The 26,443-nt window shown below is 35.4% G+C and overlaps 1 protein-coding gene across 5 annotated transcripts in view; it reads left to right on the top strand.

Moving 5' to 3' along the window:
• The first annotated feature begins 1,217 nt into the window (after nucleotides 1-1,217).
• The window catches only part of eys (EGF-like photoreceptor maintenance factor), a 531,033-nt gene continuing 505,807 nt past the window's right edge, over nucleotides 1,218-26,443 (top strand). For 2 of the 5 annotated variants that reach the window (NM_001442782.1, XM_087277988.1), the window contains 2 exon segments: nucleotides 1,337-1,594; nucleotides 8,412-8,557. The gene's annotated coding sequence lies outside the window, so the exon portion shown is untranslated. 5 annotated transcript variants of the gene reach the window in all.

Below are 26,443 nucleotides of genomic sequence, written 5' to 3'. Positions count from 1 at the left end.
AATCAAATGACACATTTTGGGACTCGTTTTATTTTTGCAATATTTCTTATCTGAAAGAAACCTTCCTTTACCACAGAGCTCACCTGCTTATCAAATTTAAGCTCTGAATCAAAAACACTTCAAGGTTTCTTACTTGCTTGTGAAAATCTGAAGCAATGCATTTAGACCAGTTAAAATGGACAGGGTGATGGAGTCACATATTAGGCATTCAGTTTTCACATCAAACCCACGCCAACACAAGGATAACAATCAAAATCCACACAGAAATGCCAAATGACCCTGCCGGTACTAGAACCAGCAACTCTGTAAAACATGTAAAATCGCATCTTAAATGTACTCAAAGAAAAACAAAGGGAAAATGCTTTGGAGGAATAAAACACTAAACTTAAAAGATCTCTGGCCACAGTGGTGCACCCAGTTAAAAACATCTTCAGAATGCCGCAAACACACCATGAGTCATGTGACAAGAACTTACTGATCCGCTTGATATTTTGTATGGAATATACAATATTCAGACTAAAGGTCACACAGGGCTTTTCCTCCCATAGACTTCCATTCATACGCAGGCAAATGCGTCAGACTGGAAACGCAGGGTCATGCATCCAGTTTCGTAGGATGCTGTGGTGCAAAGTTCAAGCTTGGTGAACTCTGACCTGCGAAATCGCATCACTTGACTGCGTGAGACCAATCGAGTATCAAAACACGACATCTCCGGACAGAAATTTAAGACATGGAGCAATCGCTCGATTTAAAAAAAATGTCTAATAAGCTTGTTTAATCCCGCCCCTTTTTGCAGCGCCGCACGACAGAATATCGCATGCTCAAACTCTAATGTGAGTGCAGCTTAATTATCTCAAACAAAACTGCCTTCAGAATTAAAGCAATGTTTTGTCAGCTTATCACCCAAATCCCCTGCCACCATCCCTGACCCCTAATGCACTTAATTAAAGAAATCATTTAACAAAGTAATGAAAATTCTGTCTATATTCGTTCACCCTCCACTTATTACTGTACCTGTCTGTCTTCTCTTCCTTGGTTAAAACAAAAGTAGATACAGTATTTTGAAGAAAGTGGTAAATATGTAATCATTGACTTCCACATAGTAGGTTTTTTTTCTACTATAGAAGTCAATGGTTACAGGTTTTCAGCTTGTTCTTTAAAATATCTCCTTTTGTATTCAACATAAGAAATAATTTCATAAAGGTTTGGAACCACTTGAGGGTAAAAAATAAAGTGAGGTCATTTTCATTTTTTGGGTGAACTATCCCTTTAAGAGCTAAGTAACGCAAGACTACACGGCTGAATTGGATAATTAACTTCTGAAACCTTTTACTGCGCCTTTCTGAAAGAGCGAACTACGAACTTTGCTGATGTTCATTATGAAGCACTGAACAATGCATCATGAATTACGGTAACCAACGTTTTTTGCATCGCGGCTGAAGTCGACATGGCCAGTGGGTTCACAAACCCAAGGACATGAGGTGAATGGCGGCAGGTGCGGTGGCACTATCCCAGGATCTAGGACAGTAGATTTCCTCCAGCTGGCCGAAAGCCTTTCCCCCAGGCGGCTGCGCAACCAGCTACCTGAACCAAGGTGAGACCCTCCGCGCACCGGGGGGAACTTGAATCTTAATGTAAACCGACTCATCTATAAATGATGGCAAGCGGCGATTAATCAAAATTTGACAATGTGTATGGCGGGGTGGCGGAGGTCAGGGGTTCTTTTTTCCCCTTCGGTGCTTTGGAGACTCTGCCTTGTTTCTTCTCAGCGGTTTGTGAGTTGCTCGGTATCAAAGCAGCACAGCGCAGTGGCATTCACAGCCTCAAAGCTAATGTTTCATCTCTATAGCTCTGATGAAAGTAGAAGTACCGAAATCAATCATTTATAGTGCAATGTTACAACATCTATGCTGTTTAGGGGTGTAACAATACACTTGGTACGATTCGGGTTGATGCATGATACATGATACAATATTGTTAAGATATTGCAGACAAAGCTATAACAGAGATAGAATTGTGGTTTTAAGACAAATAAAAAGCAGGTAACAGGGCTTTGCCACAATTTTTTTTTTTCTTATTTGGGATTTAAATTAATTTAGTACCATTACCATTTGCAAAAATCGAAATAAAACAAGACATTTTTATTATGTTTCAATTTCTCACGTAAATTTGTTTTTAAAGTAGCCTTGCTTTGAGGATTTAGTTTTTGGAAAGAAGGCAAAATGACTAATTAAGAACAAAAATGCAGTGTGTTGTGCCTTAAAACCTAATAAATGAAATTATTGTTTATCAGTCTGCCTTACATCAGCACTTCTCTTTGATTTTGTTTAGCAGGATTTTACTTTTCTGTCAGAGATGTGACTGCCATCATTCACAATCTTCAGTTATTTCATTACTTTAGTAATATAGAACAGTGGTTCTCAAACTGTGGTACGCGTACCACTAGTGGTACGCGGGCTTCCTCCTAGTGGTACGCGGAGGAATCGCTGAATAATGAAAGAAACATTAACACTTTTAATCCTTTAATGTGTAATATAACATCGATGTGATCAGCATTGGCTGTTTTGTGAAGCGTACGACCACAACGCTGTGCTTAGAGTGTTTATTTTAGTGCATTGTGTCATAAGCTGCTGAAAATCAGTTTCCGAAGTTTAAGAATTGATTCTGGAGCGTGATTTGACTGACATGAAAAGTAGCCAATCACAGTCGACCTTGTCTAGTTGCGTGAAATGTAAGGGCGGGACAAAGGCTTTCTGTGTTGCAGAGACAGAAAAAACAACTTAAAAACAAATGTTTTGTTGGAATAATGCTTCTCGGATGTTTTCACTATAGAGATGTCTAGCTGAGTAATTAAACCGCGGACATATTTCCTGCCTTTTTGATGATCTACAAACACGTTTCGCTCTCCGACAGCCAGTCGACTCGCCTCTGACCTGTCACTCCTCTAAATACATTCTGAATGGCGGCGCGGGAATGAAGGTATTGCGCAATTACTCATTTCTGCAAATGCGGCGAGTGCTTTATTTTAACAAGAGAGCGCATTCATGTGTGCAAATCGCTAAAACAGATATGCGAGCTCTTAAATATGCTTTTTTCAAATGAACTGGAAGTGCTCTCATGATCGCGTGTGTGCTCAGATAGAATACAATCGCGATCTTTCCACTATTAAAGTAGACATTATTTGTCTTTGCTCCTTGACTAAATTTAGTCAAAAGTATTCAAAGTTATCAAGTATTTTGAAATAGATTGATGCATGATCGATGACAATGCTAATGGTCTTCTTATTTGGCTGTGTTGTGAAGTGAAACTTACTTTTTGCAAAGGTGGAACTTTTTTTATTTCTTTACGACAAAAGAATTATTCTGGAAATGTTTCTGGATGAGGTATTTGTGTGATTTACACATTTAGCTGTATTCTGATCTGTCTTAAAGCATTACAGGTCAAAGCAATCCATTGTTACTTATTGTTTATTTATCAACATTTACAATAAGGCTCTTAAAGCACTGCTTTGATAAATGTAATGTCTACATATTTCAAATACCTCAAGTAAAATAAAGTCATTTGTTTTATTTTTTACTGACAGTGTACTTGTATTTTTTTTACGTTTCTATTTTAGATTAAGATCAAGTGTAAAATAAAATCTACATGTGATGGACAGCTATTTAAGAAACAAATTTGCCATATTGTAAAGAAAATAGTGTAAAATATGTAAATAAAAGGCTAAATAAAAATCTTTTTACCATATACTTTAATTTAACCTTTCAAAGCTTAAAAATATCTTTTTTTTTTAAATGGGCAAAAAGTGTCTCTATGGCCTTAAAGATTATTTGGTAGTTTTACCAGTGTTATTGAAAAAGATTAATTGTCATGAAAGAAAAAAATCGACCATACTTCCTTTTTTAGTGCAAATTCCTATACATGTAGCTTTGGGATTTAAGCAATCAAACCATTAAATCAGGTTTACACTTAAAAAAAGTGATTTCATAATGAAAATCAGATTTTTTTTTTTTCAAAAGTAACCAACTAGTACTTTTTAAAAGAGTACTTTGTACTTTTACCTAATATTAGCATTATTTACTAAAATCTTTGTTATTTTAGCAGTGTAATAGTATTTTTACTTGAGTACTAAAAAGATTTCACAAACATTTAGTGTAGGTTTATTATATTATTAATATATGATTAATAAATATTATTATTAATGGTTTTTATTAGTATCTATTCCTATGCAATGTTTTATGGGTTGCTGAGAATACATTTCAGGTCTTCAATACATAGCATGTCAGTCTTAAAAAAAAATAGGTGCTGGAATTGATTTTCATTAGGCTGTGCCTGAATGAACCCTGTCATATGTACATTTAACATTTATTTCAAGATTTGTCTGAAAGTGTAGGAATATGACATATAGCCTATATTTATAAGGTCCAAGCAGCATTTCCAGCTTTTGATGAATAGGCTACTATGAATACTTTAGATTTAAGTACAGCAGTTTTCTTTTTACTTTTTAAGAACAGCGCCATTTTTTAACGAACTTTTAAAAGCACGTTTTAACTAAAACTTTTTTTTTATCTGCAAGCACAGTTAATGTTCAGACTACTTAAAATGTTTAAAGTGACTGACATTAATACATATTCTTACTAATAGGAAGTAATCTGCATTGTTTTTAAACTGTGCACACCTGTAGCTGCTTAACTAGGCCTATGACGCTATTTTTTAATACTGGTTAAAAAATAGCGTCGTAAGGTGGTACTTGGAGAGACGATTTTTTTCTAAGGTGGTACTTGGTGAAAAAAGTTTGAGAACCACTGATATAGAACATTTTAATGTGGTCATGTCATTAGCCCATAAGCATCTCCTGCTTGTTATCAAACTATTTCATAACTGCGACAAGAGGCAATTCAATCATAACTTAATGTTAAAACAGCTAACTTAACCCTTTCATGCATGAATTATGAAAAACATTATCTGGATATTTTTATTATAATTTTTTAAACTTTAATACGACAGTAAAATTGAAATCCATTTTCATTATTAGAAAATTTGTTTGACTTAAATCATTTAACTCCCCACGTACGTGGACACCATGCAGCAAAGGTGTAAAATGGGACAAAGACATAGCTGACAATATGAAATATTGTGTTTTTTTAGTGGCCTGTTATTCCATTCATATCAGTAGTTATATATGCAGAAACATTTGTAGTATGGGTATGCTATTTTCTTGCACATACTCCTCACTGCTGTCAATGCACTGTCATTATTCTCAATTATTCTGTACTGACTTCTTGACATATTCTTCCCCTGTTTAAAATGCAAAATGTAATTTGTTTCCATATATATATATATATATATATATATATATATATATATATATATATATATATATATATATATATATATATGGGGAAAAAAAAAAAAATATATATATATATATATATATATATATATATATATATATATATATATATATATATATATATATATATATATATATATATATATATATATATATATATATATATATATATAAATAAATTCAGGGCATCTGTAAAGACATTTAACTAAAAGTACTGTTAAGTTTGTTTTGGTCATTAATTAATGCATAGAGAAATGGTTACATTCATATTTGTTATTGTGCTCCCCACAAGTTTGAAATATACCCATACCTACTGTTTTTGTTAGAATTGCCTGTATTTTACTACTCTATCCTGCTATCATCCCGTGTAATATATCATATAATTTACCCAAGTATGTCATTTTTATTTTCATGTATTGATGTCCTACTGTCTGTTTACTACTGAGAAAACGCAAGCGTGCTCGAAATGTAGTAAACAGAAACTGCATAGGCTGTAAAAAATAGCAAAAAAAATTTTAAATAACATTCGGTCTGTTACACAGAGCTATCATTTTGGAGCCGTGGGGTAAGTATGACTTGCATGTTTTTTTTTTGTTTTTTTTTTCCTCAAAGTGACCGGAGTCATGACATGAGCTGCATTTGGCAGTGAACGTGAAACCAACAAGTAAACAAATGTCTCAGTAAAAAAATGAAATGGTCTAATAATAATTCAATTTCAGATTTCAACTTCGGAATTTTAACAATTCTAATAGTTGTATTTTGATCACTTTACTGTGCATTAACAACCAGGACAAATTTAAAGTCTGTTTAGGTCCACCATTCCCAGCCTATACAAAATTTAGCAATTTAACAGTTGTTGTTTAATTGCATTGTTCATTCCTAATGTGAAATTTAATCGTTTGCTTGGCAAACACTTTTGGAGAATTTGTTGCATCCACATTCAATCAGAATGCCCGAGCATACTGCCTAAGAGGCATTTCAAAGATGGCTGTCCAATTGGGTTGTGCCGATAGACGATGCCATTGTCCCTCGCCAATGGCAGTAAAAACAATCAAAATGCATGCACTACAGTGAACTCCAAACAAACTCTCGTCTCCTCCACCAGCTGTAGGAAAAGCCTTCGATGCAGATCATGGTGCCCTATTCATGCCAGAGTCCCGGTGAAAAAAAGTTATTGACAGGTGGTAATTTGTGTGTAATTTTATTTATTTATGGTTTGGTTATGGGTGAAGCAAAGACCATGTGGGTCAGGTAGTGAAAACGGTAGGCTATAATTAGGTAATTTGTTCTGAATTAATTGATATTTAACAACGACCTCCGCCTATGACAACGATGGCTTTGTCTATTGCGATGTTTCACATTAGACATTGTACGATGCCAGATTGGTCAACATCGCCCAACCCTACCGTCCAATGAAATGACTTTCCTTAAAGGGACTTTGTATTACTGTTGTTGTTTGACCATATGTTTGAGATAAAAAAAAAATAATGGCCTTCTCAAATCGTGATCTTGATTTTAAGCAAAAAAATTGTGACTCATTTTAGCCAGAATTGTGCAACCCTACTTCAAATCTCAGATTTTCAAATATTGAACAATATCTCAGCCAAGTATTGCCTTACCCTAACCACATGCACATCAAAGAAGGCCACATTTCAACTTTCAGATGACATTATTATTATTATTATTATTTTTTAATCCACACTTATAAGAATTGTACGATCTTCTAGATTTATTTTTGGTGAACCTACATATCATACATATCTGCAGTTCATTACTCTTCTATTGCAATCAACTGTGGCATATTACTGTTGTGCAATACACCTAATTCGTTTAATAGATATTTCACACAACATAATTGTACTTTTCTTTCCATGCCTATGTGGTTTAACAAAACCAGTTGACAATGGTCTAAAAACCATGGAAATGCATCAATAAACATTTACATGATTTCAATATTTTATTCTTTGCAATTTCATCATTAAATCTTCTGAATTTGTTGACCCTGACTGCAACACTTTTGAAGCTTTGGTCATTTTGTCACAACAGGGCAAAAACGGTGTGATATTTATGTATTGTGATGTTACAGAGATGATGTTGAGTGCTCAGTGATCCTTTCTAATATTGATTGGAAATATGGAGTTTGCACATGAAGCTTAATGAGGCAAAAACTAACAAACATGTACAGACCATTGAGCTGCATCATCCTCTTAACACAGTTCTCTCTTGAAAATAGCGCATGGCCACATTCATTCTTGAACAATTTCAAATTCAAACCACAACATAAACATTTATATTATGTGGTATTGTTAACGGGATGCAAATTGTTGACTTTTTTTATTTAATTTTTTTTATTAGATGAGACTAAACAAAGATGACGCCAAAGCCATCAAAGTTAATGGTAGACAGAAAAATAGACAACCATCCAATTTTCTAAATTTCAAGTTCGCTTTGCCCCATTTAAAGTTCTTCTGAAGAGTAAAAGAGAAGATTTTAAAGCATATTTCAAGAGTTGTTTATCCCGTTAGCACATTATGATAACTTTATGATACAAAGAGATATTAACAGTCATTCAATTTAGATTACACTTTTTCAAGACACTTAGATTTGTAAACCTGATTAAAATAACTGCAAAATCCTTGGTGAAAAATGCTAAAAACTTCTAAAGTCAGCATTTTGCTTTAAGATTATATTCAAGAGTTTGGCATGCTGTACCGGGCTCAGGGCTCGCTCCTGTTTGAACGGCAAAAGGGGAGTTTGAGCTCAGGTAGGTCTCGAGAATTCCCATGTATATTTACAGCTAATGACGAGTTAGTTAGTGCTATAGAGAGCTAATCCATGATGGCAATTTGGTTTAGTCAATTCTCTTATGTAGGACGTATTTGGATGGTGGGAGGAAAACTGGGGGAAACCCATGTGAACACACTGTTAAAAAAATCCTGGGTACCTTAAACCTGTGTGCATAACTTATAAAATTAAGCCAGAACATGATTAACTTGGTTTAATAAGTTACAATGAACTAAAAACAAACTATCATAACTAATTATTCATATAATTTTTACAGTGCATGGAGAGAACATGTAAACTCTGCAGAGAAACATTGACCAGTCTGGTAAAGGCTTACCACTGGGTCTCCGTGCTGCCCTATCTAGGAAAAGGAAGGAGGAGTAGGGGTGGAAGAAGGGATTCTTCAAGACGAAGATAACTGAGGTAAGAAACTCTGGTTATTTATAGTGAGTTAGGATTCATTTGATTAGTGCATCATGTGTCAGCTAATGCGAGACCAGCCGTGGTCAATCATAAGCATGTGATCCTCTCAATTAGCAAGAAAAAGTTTTATAAATGTTCCTCTAATGTAGATCTTCATTTTTTTTTTATTTATACAATTTATTTGACGAAAAGAGACACAACTGAAATGTAATTACTGTTCAATGGTATACATCAATCTGGCAAGCATGGCAAAGTGCCAGTGATGAAAACACTGACCAAAAATATAGAGTTTATTGATCTCTGCTGAGATATTCAGATTTAAGTTTTTTTAAGGCCAATGTTCATTGAAGCTCAATATGCTTATTTTTTGGTGTGACAACCTTGATGTTGACCTTAAACTTTGTTGGTGTCACTATTTAGGACCGTGGTTTTCGAATAAATGCAAAGCCTACATCCTGTTTTTATCTTTCCGTATTTTACGTTATTTGAAATTATTAAAATTGCTATTAATTTTTCAGAATTTTCCCATTGGGGAAAAAATGATTTTTTAAAAACTTTTTTATTTCTCAAACTAAAAAAGAGAAATTAACAGTTCTTTGCAGTGAAGCATTAATCTCTCTGGAGTTTATTTCTCCAGTTTATATCAGTAAGGTTTCTAGATTAATTACAACATTACAGTTTTTGTCATGAATGTGATTTCTTCATGTGGCCAGATCTCGTATGACGAGATCTCACAAGATTAAATTGTGATGAGATTTTTCATCCAGGTGAAAAATTGTCTTATGAGTTGTGATGTTATGATGGAGTGTGAGGGAGAAATTAGCACTGAAGATTGGAGAAAAAAAAAAACCTGCAAATCAAGTATTTTGCACACACCTGGCTACCCAGGCTGGCTTTGAAATTGCGCGAGTCACTCAGTTAGGAGGGTGAGTGTGATGTAACTGCTTTTTTTTAATTTGTGGAAGTTGATTTTTCATTATAAGTCAGTCAGTAGAGTTTATAGCTACATATTTTGCTGTGTTTGCATATCCTTTACGACATTCAATTCATTAAAATAGAAATAAAAAACCATTCATTACAACTTTTTTAAAAACACCTAAAATGTTTTGCATTTTGTTTTTTTCAGTTGAATAAAAATGTATTTTTCATTCATATATTAGCAAATATTTTGCTAATAATTAAAATTATCTAAAAAAAATGTGTGTGTGTGTGTGTGTGTGTGTGTGTGTATGTGTATGTATGTGTATATATATATATATATATATATATATATATATATATATATATATATATATATATATATATATATATATATATATATATATATATATATATATATATATATATACACACACACACACAGTTGAAGTCAAAATTATTAGCCCCTCTTTGAATTTGTTTTTCTTTTTTAAATATTTTCCAAATGATGAGCAAGTAAATTTTAACAGTATGTCTGATAATATTTTTCTTCTGGAGAAAGTCGTATTTGTTTTATTTTGGCTAGAATAAAAGCATTTTTTTTAATTTTTTTTAAAACCATCATTATACAATGACTTGCCTAATTACCCTATCCTGCCTTGTTAACCTAATTAACCTAGTTAAGCCTTTAAATGTCACTTTAAGCTGTATAAAAGTGTCTTGAATAAAATCTAGTAAAATATGATTTACTGTCATCATGACAGATAAAATAAATCAGTTATTAGAAATGAGTTATTGAAACAATTATGTTTAGAAATGTGTTGGAAAAATCTTCTTGCCAAAACATAAATTGGGGAAAAACTTAAACAGGGGGCCTAAAAATTTAGGCGGGCTAATAATTCTGAATTCCACTGTATATAAAATTTTGTGAGCATTTTATGATTTTTTTTTCTCAGTTGAATAAAATATAATAATTTTTATATTTTATCATTAAAGAGGTCCTCAAAATGGGTTTGTTTATTTATTTATTTTGGAGATAATGAATATATATGTGAAATATATATTTAAACATTTAAATATGAATGCAGCAGAAAGACATACAACTTAACAAGTTATCTATCCACTTTTGTTGGCTCAACACAATAGTTTGCTTTACATCAGCAAAATTGCACATTGTTGAGTGCAATTTTACAATGGTTCAGTGTGGCTGTCACCCTTCCGTTATTATAAATTATTTGCGTAAAAAAACACATTGCTGTAATGCAGCATTAGTAGGTGCAAGCAAGGTACTTATTGTGTTCTCAACTCTATTCAAGCTCAGTTTAATTAACAGAGACCCACGGAGAACAGAAATAATGAGACACTTTGACTCTAAACATCCACTGTCACTAAAAGGTCACGCAAAGGCCAAAAATGCAAACAATCAGTTTTATCTCCATAAACACTTAATGGCATGACCTTTTTGGCAACAGTTTCTGACATGTTTTGTCATATCTCTTTGGTGCCAGTGTTTATCTTCAGTATGTTGGTAATATGCAGCAGAACAGCCAATGTATTGAGTGTTTATGAGGAAATCTTCATGCACAGGAGTCAATCAACAACCAATACCATCGTATATTTTTTTCTTTCCAAGGTGTTTTGGCTGGAAACACACAAATAGCTGCCACTGGTAGAGCATAGAGATGCATACTAATGAAGGAGATATTTACGATTCTGGCCCAGGAAGATTCGCTCATATTTCTCCTCATTTCCACCCCACCCAGGAGCAGCTGTGGCAATAATTTCCCAAATTGGCCATTGTGTGTTCAATTTCTTATAAGACACCTCCATCACCTGCATCTACCAATTGAACAAGCTCTGGCACAACCAGTATGGCAGTAATGCCACGCTCAGTTCCTTCCAACATTGTATATCACAACTTTGAAATGAATCAGGTAATGCATCTTAGAACTTTCTGGAAAGTAATTCATTCAGTCATTTTTTTTTCTTTTGTAACAAGTGATAAAGCGATTTTTGTAAAATTAAATCATATTGAATTTATTTGACAGAATGCTATAAGAAATCTATCCTCCATCCCTATTGAAAACAAACCGCATGAACTGATGTGTGAACTTGTCTCAAGCATCATGTGTCATAAAACAAATTGGAGAAGATGAAAATTCTTTACTCTTTTATATAATGAAAATCAAAATTTCTAAATGTCGTTTTTAGGTATACCAACTTGACTCAAACCTTCAGGTTAATCAGATTTTTTCTGCTGCAGCATTTTCTATAAGACTTAAGCTGCAGTCACACTGCACATTTTTCCCCATAGACATCCATTCATATGCAAGCGAATGCGACAGACTGGAAACGCAAGCCCATGTGGCAAGTTTTGCAGTTCGCTGCATTGCAAAGTTCAAGCTTGGTGAACTCTGACCTGCGAAATCACATCACGTGTCTGCGTGAGACCAATCCAAGATCAAAAGATGACCTCTATCTGCATAGAAATGTAAAATGCAGGATTGAGCCTGGTCAATACCTGGATGGGAGACCACATGGGACAACTAGGTTGCTGTTGGAAGTGGTGATAGAGAGGCCAGAAGGGGGCACTCAACCTGTGGTTTGTGTCAGTCCTAATGCCCCAGTATAGTGAAGGGGACACCATACTGTCAGTGAGCGTCATCTTTCAGATGAGACGTTAAACGAAGGTCCTGACTTGTCGTTAAAAATCCCATGGCACTTCGTGTAAATAGTAGGAGCATAACCCAGTTGCCCTGGCCAAATTCCCTCCATTGGCCCTTACCCATCATGGCCTCCCAATCATCCCCTCATCCCCATCCACCGAATTGACTTTGACACTCTCTCCACTCCCCCTATAGCTGGTGTGTGGTGAGCGCACTGGCGCTGTTGTTCTGTGGTTGCAGCCATATACAATAAATGCGCTACATGAATACACACTACTTAGTTTTGCCAATTATTGCTAACAACCTTCATGCTGCAATATATAATTCATGTAAGAAACTAGCTAACAGAATGATAAATAATGCTAGCAAGTTGCTAATTAATGTTAAAATCCTCTTGTTTCTAACTTCATTTAGAAACATACAACCAGCGTGTTAATTCGTGCTATAAACGTACAAGCAACATGCCATTTCACACAAGTAGCAACATGAAAATTGTTATTCATAAAATATTGGTCAAATATGCTAGTAACATTCTAACTCGTTCTATAATATTCTAGTAACATGCTAATGCAGGGGTGGCCAACCCTGTTCCTGGAGAGCCACCTTCCTGCAGATGTCAGTTGCTACCCATATCAAACACCTGAACCAATTAATTAGAACCTGAACACCACGTGATAATTATAGGCAGGTGTGTTTGATATGGGTTTCAACTGAAATCTGCAGGAAGGTGGCTCTCCAGGAACAGGGTTGTCCACCCCTGTGCTAATGCATATCAAAAAACTACTAATATGTTAAGCACAAACAGATTCTTAGTAAAAACAAAACGGTATACTAATTAGCTAATGCTAACAATGTCAACTATGCTCAAATATCAAGGTAAAATTCTTGAATGAATAAAAAAGCAAATCACTAATTTGTGAATGACTGAATGCATTGAATATAAACATCTAGACAATATAATGTACACAATGTAATTATTGACATATGTATTAAGATATTTACAAATTACACAAATTAATACAATTACAGTACTGTTGAATCCGAATTGATTTCAAACATAGTGTAAAAATAAAATGCTCAACCTTTGGTCTGTGTGGATCCTAACGCCCCAGTATAGTGAAGGGTACTCTGTACTGCTCAGTGAGTGCCATCTTTTGGATGAGACGTTAAACAGAGGTCGTTAAAAACAAATTGTGGTTGTTAAAAATCCCTGGCCAAATTTTCCCACTTGCCTCTGTCCATCATGGCTTCCTAACCATCTCCATATCTTTATTGGCTTCATCACTCTGTCTCCTCTACACCAATCAGCTTGTGTGTGGTGTGCGATCTGGCGCAATATGGCTGCAATCGTGTCATCCAGGTGGATGTGGCACAGTGGTGGTGGATGATTTCCCCCCAATGTGTAAAGTGCTTTGAGTGTCCAGAAAAGGACTATATAAATGTAAGGTATTATTATTATTAACCTTAAACTGAGTCTGATTTCTCTCAGGGTTTTTTTTTCTTCGTTCTCGCCAATTGGTGAATTTATTATTTTTTTCCCCCTCTCCGCTGTTGCCACGAGCTTGCATGGTTTGGGATCGGTAGAGCTATATATCGATGGATTTTTTTGTTCAATTTGTTGTTGTTGAACTGAGCTGAACTGAACTTAAACACTAAATACTGATCTACACTGTTTCAATTTACTATGATATTTTATGTGAAGCTGCTTTGACACAATCAACATAGTAAAAATGCTATACAAATCAAGGTAAATTGAATTGAATTATTATTATTATTATTAATAATATTATTATTATATAACTCTCCTCAGGAAGTGATCGACTGACTGCACAATATGCCCTACATTTATCAAGAAATGGCACTTTCCAACATCCTTAAACAAAACAGCAGTGTGCTGTGTCTCAGAGTTAATGGCGTAAACACAGTTAATGTGCACGCTTTCAAAACAGCTCCTCTGCAACAACAGGAATTAGCTCAAAAAACAGCCAGCCCCTCACACCGAATCGCTGTATTTGTGAAGTTATTTGTCACTGTCATGTCACTCATTACCATGCAGTTACAGTTTACTGATTACGCTTTTATCAAGTAAGCTTTGCTGTCAATGTGTGAAAACACATGTTAATTCAGTCTTTTAAACAGAACAAGAGGGAGAGAGAGAGAGAGAGACTGCATGCTGGCACCCAACCAGATTAAGACTTTCATAAAAGCAGAATGAAGGTGTGCCAAGAACGAGTGAGGTCACATCCCAACAGCCTGCCACCTGCCGAAAGCAGAAATGTATTACTTCACCTGAAAATCCAAGATACCTCTGGGGTCTCGGATAAGGTATGTTGTTTTGAAGGCAATAAAATATTCAAGGTGTTCGGGGAGGAAAAAAGCAGAGCAAATAACATTTAAAAACAAACAATATTCTGAGCTTTACTCTCTGTCATAACTGTGGAATGACATTCAGACGCAGGTCATTTGAGCTCCAGCATTACATTTAACACCAGATGCGCAAATTTCAGCTGAAAATTTTGACTCTCCTCTATAGTTTCCCCCGAGCTCCTTCATCATTTGCGAGTCGCTGTGCTCCTCACAATACTGATAAATAACTGCAGGGAAAATTGCTTTGGAAAAAATGAGAAAGGAATGACCTTTTGGCCACGCAAATGCCACTAACAAATCCATATAATTAGACAACCCGAGGCACCATGAGGGTAACAATTAAACCTAACCTCCAAATAATCTGCACTCTATAATCATGTAAGGGAAGTCACTCTCAATGTTATGTCTTGAAGAAGACACAATTTGCAGAAGCATAGAAAGTCTTCTAAAATCATTAATGCCTTATTTTAGGGCTCTGTGCCATTTTTTCGACCACAAAAGAAGAAAGAATATACTCCAAATAGTTCACTTTACTAAAAAACACTGTGTGGAAACTCATTGCATTAAAGCACTTGAAACTTTTTTCTAGACAAGTTAAAACTAAACAGCCCACGTTCAATTAACATTTAATGAATGGTTCAATGTATTTTATAAAAAAAAAATAGGGAGATTGAGAAGCGATCCAGCAGTACATCCTTGATAAAATGTCCGACGTGCACTTTCTCAGACCAGGCTGTGTGTTTGTGGCTGTGTGTGTGTGGCTTTGTGTTTGTGGCTGTGTGTGTGTGGCTGTGTGTGTATGGTCACGTGATCACATGCTTTTTTAGCTGACACTGGGCTGTTCAGAAATGCTAGGTAAAACATGGTGTGGATGTGGATCATTAGCGTTCTAAAATGCCATTTTATTACTAAGACATATTAGTGTAAATGGGGCCTAAATATGTATTTTTCGCGAGCGGGTTTTCGACAGGGGGTGGGGGTGGGGGGTGGTTTGGAGAATTGGCAATGCTGGCTCATCATCGTGTTTTCTATTTGCCATCGTCTATCGGCCCAACCCTAATTGCAGCAGTGAGGAATTTGACGATTTCCTTACATCCTTTTTTTACTTACAGAGTGGCTTTTTGGTTTCTTTTCTTGTGCATCCCAGGCACTAGTACCCCATCGGAAAGATTTATTTTTAGCATAGAGGTAATTTAATCATTCAACCTCACACTTTGTAATGTTGCAATATGTTTTTGAATAATAATGGCTGGTTCCTTTAATTGAAAGCTCAGATTTGATTATCATAGTTGGTGTTGATGACAGAGTTTAAGGTTTACTGTATCATTATTACTGGCATCTTAAAGTTTGCTTTGATTGTTCAGTATTTATGCTTTGTAACATTTTGTTTATCAGGTTCAAGAGTCACTTTAACACTTATTTTATTATAAAGATAAGATTATATAAGATTATATTAGATTAGTTATTCTGTTTAAATATTTTTGTTTTTGACTATTAAAGCTATTTGCCTTAGTAATGCTGGTAAATTAAAATAAAGTGGTTAAATAAATAAAAAAAATCACCATTCTTAAATATATTGTTAAAAAAATATTCAATAATTATCAATATCTAATGATATAAAACATGAAATTTCATGACATTTTTTCCAGCTGTGGCGGCAGGCCTTTTTTTTTTTTTTTTTACACAGATCTGCCAACTACTTGTGATGTTATTTCAATGACAAATGTCGTAAGCGCAGTATTAGAAGTCGAGATCGCATTTATATAATAGCCTACAAGCATGTGAATCTCTTGCGTGCCGATTTCCTCTGCTCGTGCACAAAACTTCTTGCACGCCCCCTCAAATTTAAACAAATGACGCACAGCACTACTACAGTTACAGAAAAGTTTGCGCTGTTATAATTCACTTACCCTTTAATATGTTTTGGTGCGGTTATTACCCGCTATTAAAAAAATATATTATTTTGATTGAGAAGCTGTAATGTAGCTGTGGGGGGATGAATTTTGGTGTGGTGCCCCGCAATGGAAGAATGAATGTAGCGGAAACCATTTATATATTTATTTTGCAATATCGCAAATGTCTAATGTGTTACCCTTTATTTCATAGTGACTTTTTAAAATAGCAACTCTAAGCACTTAACATGTATAAAGTATAGAAGTAAAATAAGAAAACAAGAATATATGCAAAAATTAACCAAAAAAAAAAAAAAAAAACAAGACAAAATAATATTAATAATTAAATAAATATTTAAAATCCTATTAAAAGCTCATAAAAGCTACCCTAAAAAGTAAGTGTTGGTAGTGTGGAGTCGATTAAATATGGAACACCTCCAAGCAGGACATTTTTAAAAAAATCTCTTTTTGTGGTCTGAAAAAGGAAAGAAAGGTATATGTAATACTACACTAGAGTGACTATGATGACTTGATTTGATTTTTTTGTCTGAACTATCCCTTTAAAACTTGCACACAGCACTTACAAAGTAAGCCTGTCCTACTATATAAAGTTCTACGAGCTTGACACCCACCAGAGGGCGAAACGGGGAGCAATAGGGGTATGGCACACTACTCATGAGATGCTGCCTCTGGATGAAGGAAACGGTGTAATTAATGACTAGTTTGTGAGACAGCGCCACACAAGGGGTTCGGTTGGATTTCGCTCTCCTCTTTTGACAAACAAGCTCCGTCCCGCACCGAGAGGTTGTAAGCCCTCCTTTGGTGAGGCGCCCTTGTACCGTGGTGTTGGTGTGTCCTCAGTAATTAATCCCATGTTTGCCATGATGCTGAAACAACCTAGATAGCTCCAGCTGGTAATTGATCTAAAGAGAATGCTTCTCAGACACGGCGAAGGGGCGAGAAGGAGACTTAGGATTCACACAAAAAAAGAGGGCGTAAGGGGTCAGGGGTACTCTAAATGAATCACTCAACCTTCATGTCGTTCCAAATCTGTATGATTTTTTTATCTTCTGCAGAACACACACACACACACACACACACACACACACACACACACACACACAATTACATGTTTCGTACTCTTTATTGGCCTAATGTACAATTTTGCATACTCTAAAAAACACTTGAAGAGTTCAGAGGCAAAAACCTCTTAGTGCCATCTAAAATTATCCTCTAAAATGAGCATTTCTTTCAAGCTTGTATGTCTAGAATCAGTAATTTCACCTTTATGACAAAGAATATGTTATTTTCATTGTCTTTTAACATGAAATGATAATGCAATGAGGCTGAGAAAAATGCTCACTGTAGAAGAGAACTCCATATGGCACTTCTCTTTACTTATAACATGTCCTTACCCTAGCCCTATCCCTAAACCCAACCTTACAGAAAACCTGTAGAAAATTTTAATGTGAAAAGGCCCTGTTTAATATGATTATTTAACCATTTTGAATTGCGAGAAAACAGGGCATGTTGTTATGAACCACTATAAGATTGCAATACAGTGCCTAGGTCATATTTATGTTTCAAAATTGTCCCCTCATAATTCACCAAACCAGCACACATACACACACACACACACACACTGAGATCCCATAGACGTAATTATTTTTATACTGTACAGACTGTATACACTTTAAAAAAATGTTGGGTCCCACACCATTCCTTTCATGCTGTCCCAACACAAACTGTTTAAGATGATATAATAATTTTTACAAATTGAAGTGAATTGAATACAAAACAATTAAGTTGTCCCAAAAGACAAACGAAAAAACAAACAAAAAAAAAACGTAAGAATCGGGTTGTTTCATCTCATTTTAAATTCAGTTTAATAAATTTGTTTGAACAAGTAGTCAAAGTCTTTTTGTGTGTCTGGGTGTGTGTATTCGGTCCTTTTCCCTCCAACTCAAACTTTAATCCCTACCCTCACAGAGAACATTCTGCAGTTTTGCATTTTCAAAATACTTTATTTTTGATGATTTATGAGCCATCATGGGGATTTAAAAAAATGTCCCCACAGGTTAAAAATTACTGGTGTATCTATACTTGAGAGGACTTATAACAAGATAAATACCAGGGCCACAAACACGTATATAAAAGTCTATACAGTTAGATTGTGGTCCTATTTTTCAGTGTGTGTATTCAGTCTTATTTTATACAGTAAGTGACTTTTCATTTTGTTTTTAAAGATGTTTTCATTTGGCTGTTAGACAGTTCAAAAGAAAAGTTGAGAAATGTATGCATAATTAATTTATGTTTTCTTTTAGCCAAGTTTTATATTCATAAAAAGAAAAATCTTGTCTCTAAATCTTTATTTGATTTATTCAAAACTGACCTTGACTCATTTTTGGAAACTATTTAAAATTTCATTAATCCAAAAGCAACATAATCTCTCAGTCTCTTAATATTCTTATTTTTGCCTTATTAAGATGTACTTTTATTACATTTATTATTTCTTTTTACCCTGTCCCTGGTGTCTCCCTTTAAAATTATCCCTGTTTGAAGAAGAGTCAACTATGATTTACACGCAGGTTTTGAAACTTCTTTCTTATTCAAGCAAGGTTCTGTAGAAATCTATTTGCTGTTCCAGCAATTCACGCACTTGCCCCATATAGAAACCTATTTCTCAGTATTAAGCTGTGGTCATGCTGGACATTTTCCCCATAGACTTCTATTCCTACACGCAAATGCCTCAGACTGGAAATGCTAGCTTGTGTGCCAAATTTAGTAGTTTACTACATTGCAGGGTTCAAGCTTGGTGAACTCTGACCTGCGAAATTGCATGACGTGTCCGCGTGAGACCATTCGAAGATCAAAACATGACCTCTAGACAAAATTATAGACCAATCGCTTACTTTTTTTTAGATGTCTAATCATCTTGTTTAAAATCCCCCTATTCACGGTGCCATACAACAGATTTTTGCATGCTTAAACTCTGGTGTGACTGCGACATTACTCTTTGTAGCCTTAGGTGGCATAATTTAACCAGTGAAACCTATTAGGCCCCAAAAAGTTTTCTGAAAAAAGAGGAAAAAAATAAAACTCCACAAAAGTAGTTTAAAAACCACTAATTAAAAATAATTAATTGTAAATTAGACTATGCTAGATTTAATTTTCAGAAGAAAAATTATATTTTAGACAGGATTCTTTAGGCTATTATTAGATTGAAAATTTAAACAAGTGTAAAGAGATGTTGCTGCAGCCATCTTGGAATGCACCATCAGTCAACTCATCTGTTAGATCCCACTCCACGCCAGATAAATAAGATCCAGCCCCAGACACCAGATCTTGAAGAGGCTAGACGAGAGCTCTTACTGGCAGAATATCGCACAGCTATCAGCCAATCAGATTCAAGAATCAGACAGCGCTGTTGTATAAATGATTATACAGTATAGTCATAACTGAAATTGTCAATGCAAAATAAATGATAATAAAAAACAAAACAAATATAATATAATATACAATTGATTTTATTTAAAGCACACACAGGTTATCACAAATTTCAGATCGTAAACATCCAAATACTAGGATCCCAAAACTATTTTCTTTATTATTATAATTTTTTTCTCATTCTACATTTGAAATTTACTTTGTTTGTTTATTATCAAAAAATTGAACACAGACAAAGTATTTAAGCCAGTGGCATTAAAACAACCTTGACCTCCACTGACTTTCATGGTATGGACAAAATTTCCAAAATGTAATTTGCATTTCACAGAATAATGTCATACAGAACAGCATGAACGTTAATAAAGTCTATTTTTAAAACACATTTAATTTATTTTGACCTTCAGAATACCATAACTAAAGCGACATTTGTTGGGCAGCCTGGAGTACCTTCATTATAAATGTTGACCTTATTGTCAGTATTCTGGGTGAATGCTGTTGTTACTATTACATGTCATCAACGTTAACACTCGAAGCTTATCCAAAAATGAAAATGGTGTCATCATTTACTCCTTTATGTCATATTAATTATTTATTAATCATATTTTTATGTTACTGCAAAGGAGAGACCAATCAATGGAGCTGGTAACAAGTTACTAGCATATTAATTAACTCATTCCCATATGCAATCTTTTAATTACATCTCATGTATAATTATCTGTACACGATGATTTCAACACATTTATGGCAAACACACAGCTATATCCAGGAAATGTACACGCCATGCCTCAGTAATAATTACAAATGATGCCTTCAATTAGTAAAATCGCAAATCAAAACAATGAACACTGGTGTGAATAAAATGGACTCAATAGGCAATTTCCTCCCTCTGTCATTACAAAACAATTAGAAGCTTTTTAACAATGTGCTTATTATTTAGCCCTAATGCAACATAATGAAAAGTAAAAGATGCACATTAGGATTGGACTATTTCAGCTTTATTGTGATGCTATCAGAATAAAGGAAGATGCTGTATTTAGTTTATCTCCTAATAAATCGAATAAATGGGATGTTTTTTTCCTGACAAGTTTTAAAGATTCAAGACACCCTGAGTATTATTTTTAAATTTTAACAGATTTGTCTATGTTGAGCATCAGTTAAGACAACATTAGCACCTATCCGATTTAATTGGGGGGGAAACTGGATAATTTTGAGCTTTTGTCAGCTGGGTTAAAAAAAAAATTTGGGGGGCAGGATCAAAATTGGTGACGTAGCGTGAATCTGCTAGTGGAATCTGCTTTTTATTATTATCAGCTGAGTTTTCTTATTCTATGAGAAGACTCTTCTTCTTAATTATTAATGAGAGCACATGCTTGTGAGACCCATTCCGCTTGTTAAGTGGTGACGTGTTTGTGACGTAGGTATACTGTTTCCGGGTCCACTAATTTGAGTGGAGAAATCGTTCGTTTATGATCGCGTTTTATTCTCATCAAACATTCAAGTTAATTTTACATAAAGTCATAGTGTACACAACAATCTCTGGGCTTGCTGCATAACAAATACCAAAAATTTAACAATTTATAAAACAATGAATCACTTTCTGGCCATTGGATATTAGGCATGGACATATATATTGCGATCGTGACTTTCGAAAGTATTAAATCGCTTTGTAAATGTTTATTATTACCATTTCATGAGTCTCCCCATTCAGTTGAATAGACCTGGAAGCCGCTCCGCGTGACATCACTCTTAACAAGCGGATGACTGGGTGAGACCGTGTCTGCGCACGGCACTGGTCGTATGTGTTTGTTTCCATGATCCAAGGGGTTTGTTGCTTGTTTTTCCCCACTATTCTGTCAGGACCGATACAGCAAATCTGTTGGTTTGCAGCAAGCATGTTTGTGGGAAAGCTGTACAAGAATTGGAGAATGGCAGACTTTGTCTTTTATCAGTTGAGTTTGTTACCATTCAGACACATCACCTAGATCCGTGCTGCTGTGTTCGCCATTTGTTTAAAATCCTTCAGATTATCGGCAGGCCTAATGGTTGGAATAGACAGGGCAAGAGACCTGCTGCACTGCTATCCACTGTGTCTGCATTCAGACCCAGGGATTAAGGAGGAGGGAAGTCCTCATTTATAGTATTTACTTAAACACTGTCTTTATGATGATATTACGAAATTACGAATAACAAATGTAGCTGGACATTAAATGACTGTTTATGTCTTTGCATTTTAACTATGTAAACTTAAAATCATGGCCCTCCTCACAGTTTGTGTCTCATTTTGTGAGCCAACTGACAACAGTTGTTCACTCCCCTCTTTCTCCCCTGCTCTGCTGGCCATGCCCACTACTCCTTCTGAGGTAGACTTGAACCGAAAGAGGGGGGTTTCATGGCCCTTTAAAGTGACAGTTCACCCTAAAGCTTATTTTTTTTTATTTAGCAAATAAAACATAAAAGATTTTTAACTGAAAAAAGACCAAACAATATTAATATGGCTCTTGTCAATACAGAAGCCATACTGTCTTACTGTATGTAACGGCACCATTGGTCTGTGCAAGAAACTTAAGATTTGTTTTTTTATTCACCTGTATTTCATAGCCTTGTGATTTTATTGTTAATCATAATTGTACTTCATCTTATTCTGGATGCTAAAACCTGTATAAAAATTGTAAACAAACAATGTCAGCTTAGGAAAAACACATATTTTAAAAACAACATTAAAAAATATATATATTATACATATATAAAAATATTATGATAAAAAAACCTTGTTTTAGCTTAGCATAAATCATTGAATCAGAATAGAATGCTAGCAAGTCACTCAAATGTTAACCAAAGTTTGTATCGTGTATTAAGAACTTTCCAGTACTGTGTTGCGGCTGGAAAGGCATCCGCTGCATAAAATATATGCTGGAATAGTTGCCGGTTCATTTCGCTGCGGCGACCTATGAAATAGAGACTAAGCTGAAGGAAAATGAATGAATGAATCTTCTAAGACCTATGGAAAATGAAAAAACTATTTAAAAAAACTATTTTCTAGGCTGATATGACTAGGAACTATATAATCTCATTCTGGCATAATAATGAATTTTCTGCCATGCCATTTTCAGGAGTTGCATAATATCATTGTGCCTTACAGTTCTCATTTTCAATGTAACTACAGAGTCAAGCTATAAATAGGAACATGATCTAAATCTTTTGGTCATTTTTGAGTGAGATGCTAATGGTCTAATCTGATTCAATGATCTATGTTAAGCTAAGCTAAAAGGGCCCCAGTCAGAGGTCGGCTAAAGGGATTCAAAAATGGTACACTGTTTATCTCTTGGGCAGTTGCTATATACACTCACTGGCCACTTTATTAGACACACCTAACTAGTACCAGGTTGGGCCCCCTTTTTTTTTTCTTAAAAATGCCTTAATCTTTTGTGGCATAGAGTCAACAAGGTACTGAAAATTTTGCTATAGATTTTGGTCCATATTGACATGATAGCATCATGCAGTTGCTGCAGATTTGTTGGCTGCACTTCGATGATACGAATCTCCCGTTCCACCACATCCCTAAGTTGCTCTTTTGAATTGCATTTAAATACTGTGAACTCATTGTCATGTTCAAGAAACCAGTATGAGTTGATTTACACTTTATGACATGGCGCGGTATTCTGTTGGAATTAGCCATCAAAAGATGGGTACACTGTGGTCATAAATGGATCTACATAGTCATCAACAATACTCAGATAGGCTGGGGTGTTGACACGATGCTCAATTGGTACTAATGGGCCCAAAGTGTGCCAAGAAAATATCGCCCTCACCATTACACCACCACCACTAGCCAGAGTCTTTGATAAAAGTCAGGATTGATTAATGCTTTTATGTTGTTGACACTAAATTCTGACCCTGCCATCTGAATATCACAGCAGAAATCAAGACTCATCAGACCAGGCAACATTTTTCCAATCTTCTATTGTCCAATTATGGTGAGCCTGTGTGAATTGTAGCCTCAGTTTTCTGTTCTTAGCTGACAGGTGTGGCACCTGGGGTGGTCTGCTGCTGCTGTAGCCTATCCGCCTCAAGGTTCGACATTGTGCTACGTTGTGTGTTCAGAGATGCTCTTCTGCATGCCTCTGTTGTAACGAGTGGTTATTTGAGTTACTGTTGCCTTTCTCTCAGCTCAAACCATCTCGTATCTACCATAGGACATGCTTATGCATGAAGACACATCATATTACAAAAGCAAAAGCCACAGACATCAAATAGGATCTTTGATCGGTGCATCAAGTTATCGAAAAAGAATTCTTCTTCTCAACTGTTTTTCTTATTTCCCAAAGCTGTAGCATCAAAGCCCATTTGAAACAGTGTCCCTCCTCATGGCATTACAGCACAATATTTCAAAGAGTGAGCAATCATTTTCATGAGGTATGTTAAAGGACTTGTTCCTGTTTGAGGTTTTCTTGCTTACCTCAAAGAGCAAACAGCATAACAACCAATACTGGGATGGCTGGAATGCTGTTTCAAACTGTACCAACCAGATGGATTTTTCCTGGAGCCTCTTATTTTTGTTTGTTTGTTTGACTGTTGCATAATTTATAAGACTGTCCTTCACTTTTGCACAGCTCCGCTTCTATGCAAGTTTAATACAACCTACTTCTTCCACACAAGAAAATCTTCTTTGCCCCCTTGTTGTGTGTTTGTGACTTGATACGCAGTCACAGATGGCCTGGATGCTGGAGAAAATGCACAGCCAAGGTAATGGAATTGTAAAATATCCAAACTTAGCTGAAAAGGGAGAATGATAAACCAGACTAAAACAATGACGGATGAAGTCGACCTGAGAGAACAAGAGAGAGAACTCATTTTCTGCCTACATTGATGGAACGGACAATATAAACATGGCATATAGACAGAAAAGGCACATTTTCTGTCAGGATATATAGATGTAGGGACTGTAATCATGCTGGAGGTGTATTTTTCTGTCAGCGTGCACAGTTTTTGTTAGCTCGAGACAAACAGTGGGTGTTTTTGATGACATTTACAATGCACTTCAAGTTGATGAATTTGATTCTGGGGTTCATTACAGTACAAACACAGCCTACAAAGTCCATCTTGATTGTTTTGTGGCAAACATACTGTAACAACAAAACTTTAAAATATTTGCTCATTTTATTTTTCACTTCACAATAAGGTTCCTTTTTTAGCATTCATTTTAATTAACTGGTATTTAAAATACTTTGAAAGCCTTTGAATGCAGTTTGTTATTCTTGTGAATGTACTGTATAAATCTGCAATGATCAAATTGAACAATGAACGTCTCCTAAAAGATCAACTGGAAATCGACGAGAAAAACCTGAAATATATCTTGAAATACAGCATCTGAACATTGTCTTTTGTGTCGTGACTGTAGTGTAGGAATATAAGTAACAATAATTGCCTCCTTTCTGTTGAATTCTTAGATAATAATTTACACCCTCTTCACGTTGTGACCACATCTTGACCTCCACTGTGCATTATTTTCTAAGAATTCAATGGTCTGCTGTCAATTTTTCCTTACTTGTATTGAAGCGAATCTGCTAAAATAACCTGTTATTACTTCTAAATAAAACCCAGTTCATTATCCCATTAACCATGACAGTTGTAATAGATTTACTTTCATTGTGCCATCTGGAATTTGTAACATTTTTCTTTTTTTGTGGCGTTTAAGTCAGAAGACCACATCAGTTTTCAACACTTATAACATACCCTTCAACATCTTATAAAGCAGTGTTTCCCAACCCTGTTGCTAGAGGCACACCAACAGTACATATTTTGGATGTCTCCCTTATCTGCTTTTGGAGTCTACTCTATTGTTCTCATGAGTTGATTCAGGTGTGTTTGATGAGGAAGAGGTTGAAAATGTGTACTGTTGATGTGCTTTCTGGAACAGGGTTGGGGAAACACTTATGTTAGCAAAAGCGTACCACTGAGAATTGTCCTTCTCAAGTCTTGCTTGCGAGAGAGGTTTAGGTTATTCATAGTTTTGTGCTTCATCATTGGAGCCAGGCTGAAATTGATAGTGTAAAATCATTCTCACTTTTGTTGTCCAGCAGTTTGAACAACCACTAAGCTCAGATATGTTTATTGCTGCTGCTTAGTTCACTTATATGCATTTGCTGGACCTGCGTACTATGCACATGTTGTGGTTTTTAACACATTATTTGCTTCTTTTTTTTTTTTTTTTGTGAGAAGAGGTAACCTTCCTTTCCCTCCTTGATATGACTTCTCTTCACTTCTGGTCATATGGAATGCCTTTAGGGCAGGGCTGTCAATGTGTGCGTGTCATTTCTGCACTACACTTCAGTGGAAGTGCTTTGAACGAATAAGATACATTTCTTTATGTGAAATTGAGCAGTGGTTCTGGTGGTAATCCTCCATAACTGGCATTCAGATCTTTCTCCATTTTGTTAGCAATGCTCATCCTTCCAATAATCAAGTCCAACACAGGCTCATTGCGAATACGTATCCCTGTCTGCATTTAAGGAGAGTGTGAATTATTTAGCCAGAGGTATGGGGCAGTATGATGCTGTCAATGGCTTCTGTTCCACAGTGATGGGGTTGGTCTGGTG

The sequence above is a fragment of the Danio rerio genome, chromosome 13, assembly GCF_052040795.2.
Source record: "Danio rerio strain M-AB ecotype USA chromosome 13, GRCz13ab, whole genome shotgun sequence".
Classification (NCBI taxonomy): domain Eukaryota; kingdom Metazoa; phylum Chordata; class Actinopteri; order Cypriniformes; family Danionidae; genus Danio; species Danio rerio.
This window is presented reverse-complemented; position numbering and strand designations above follow the sequence as displayed.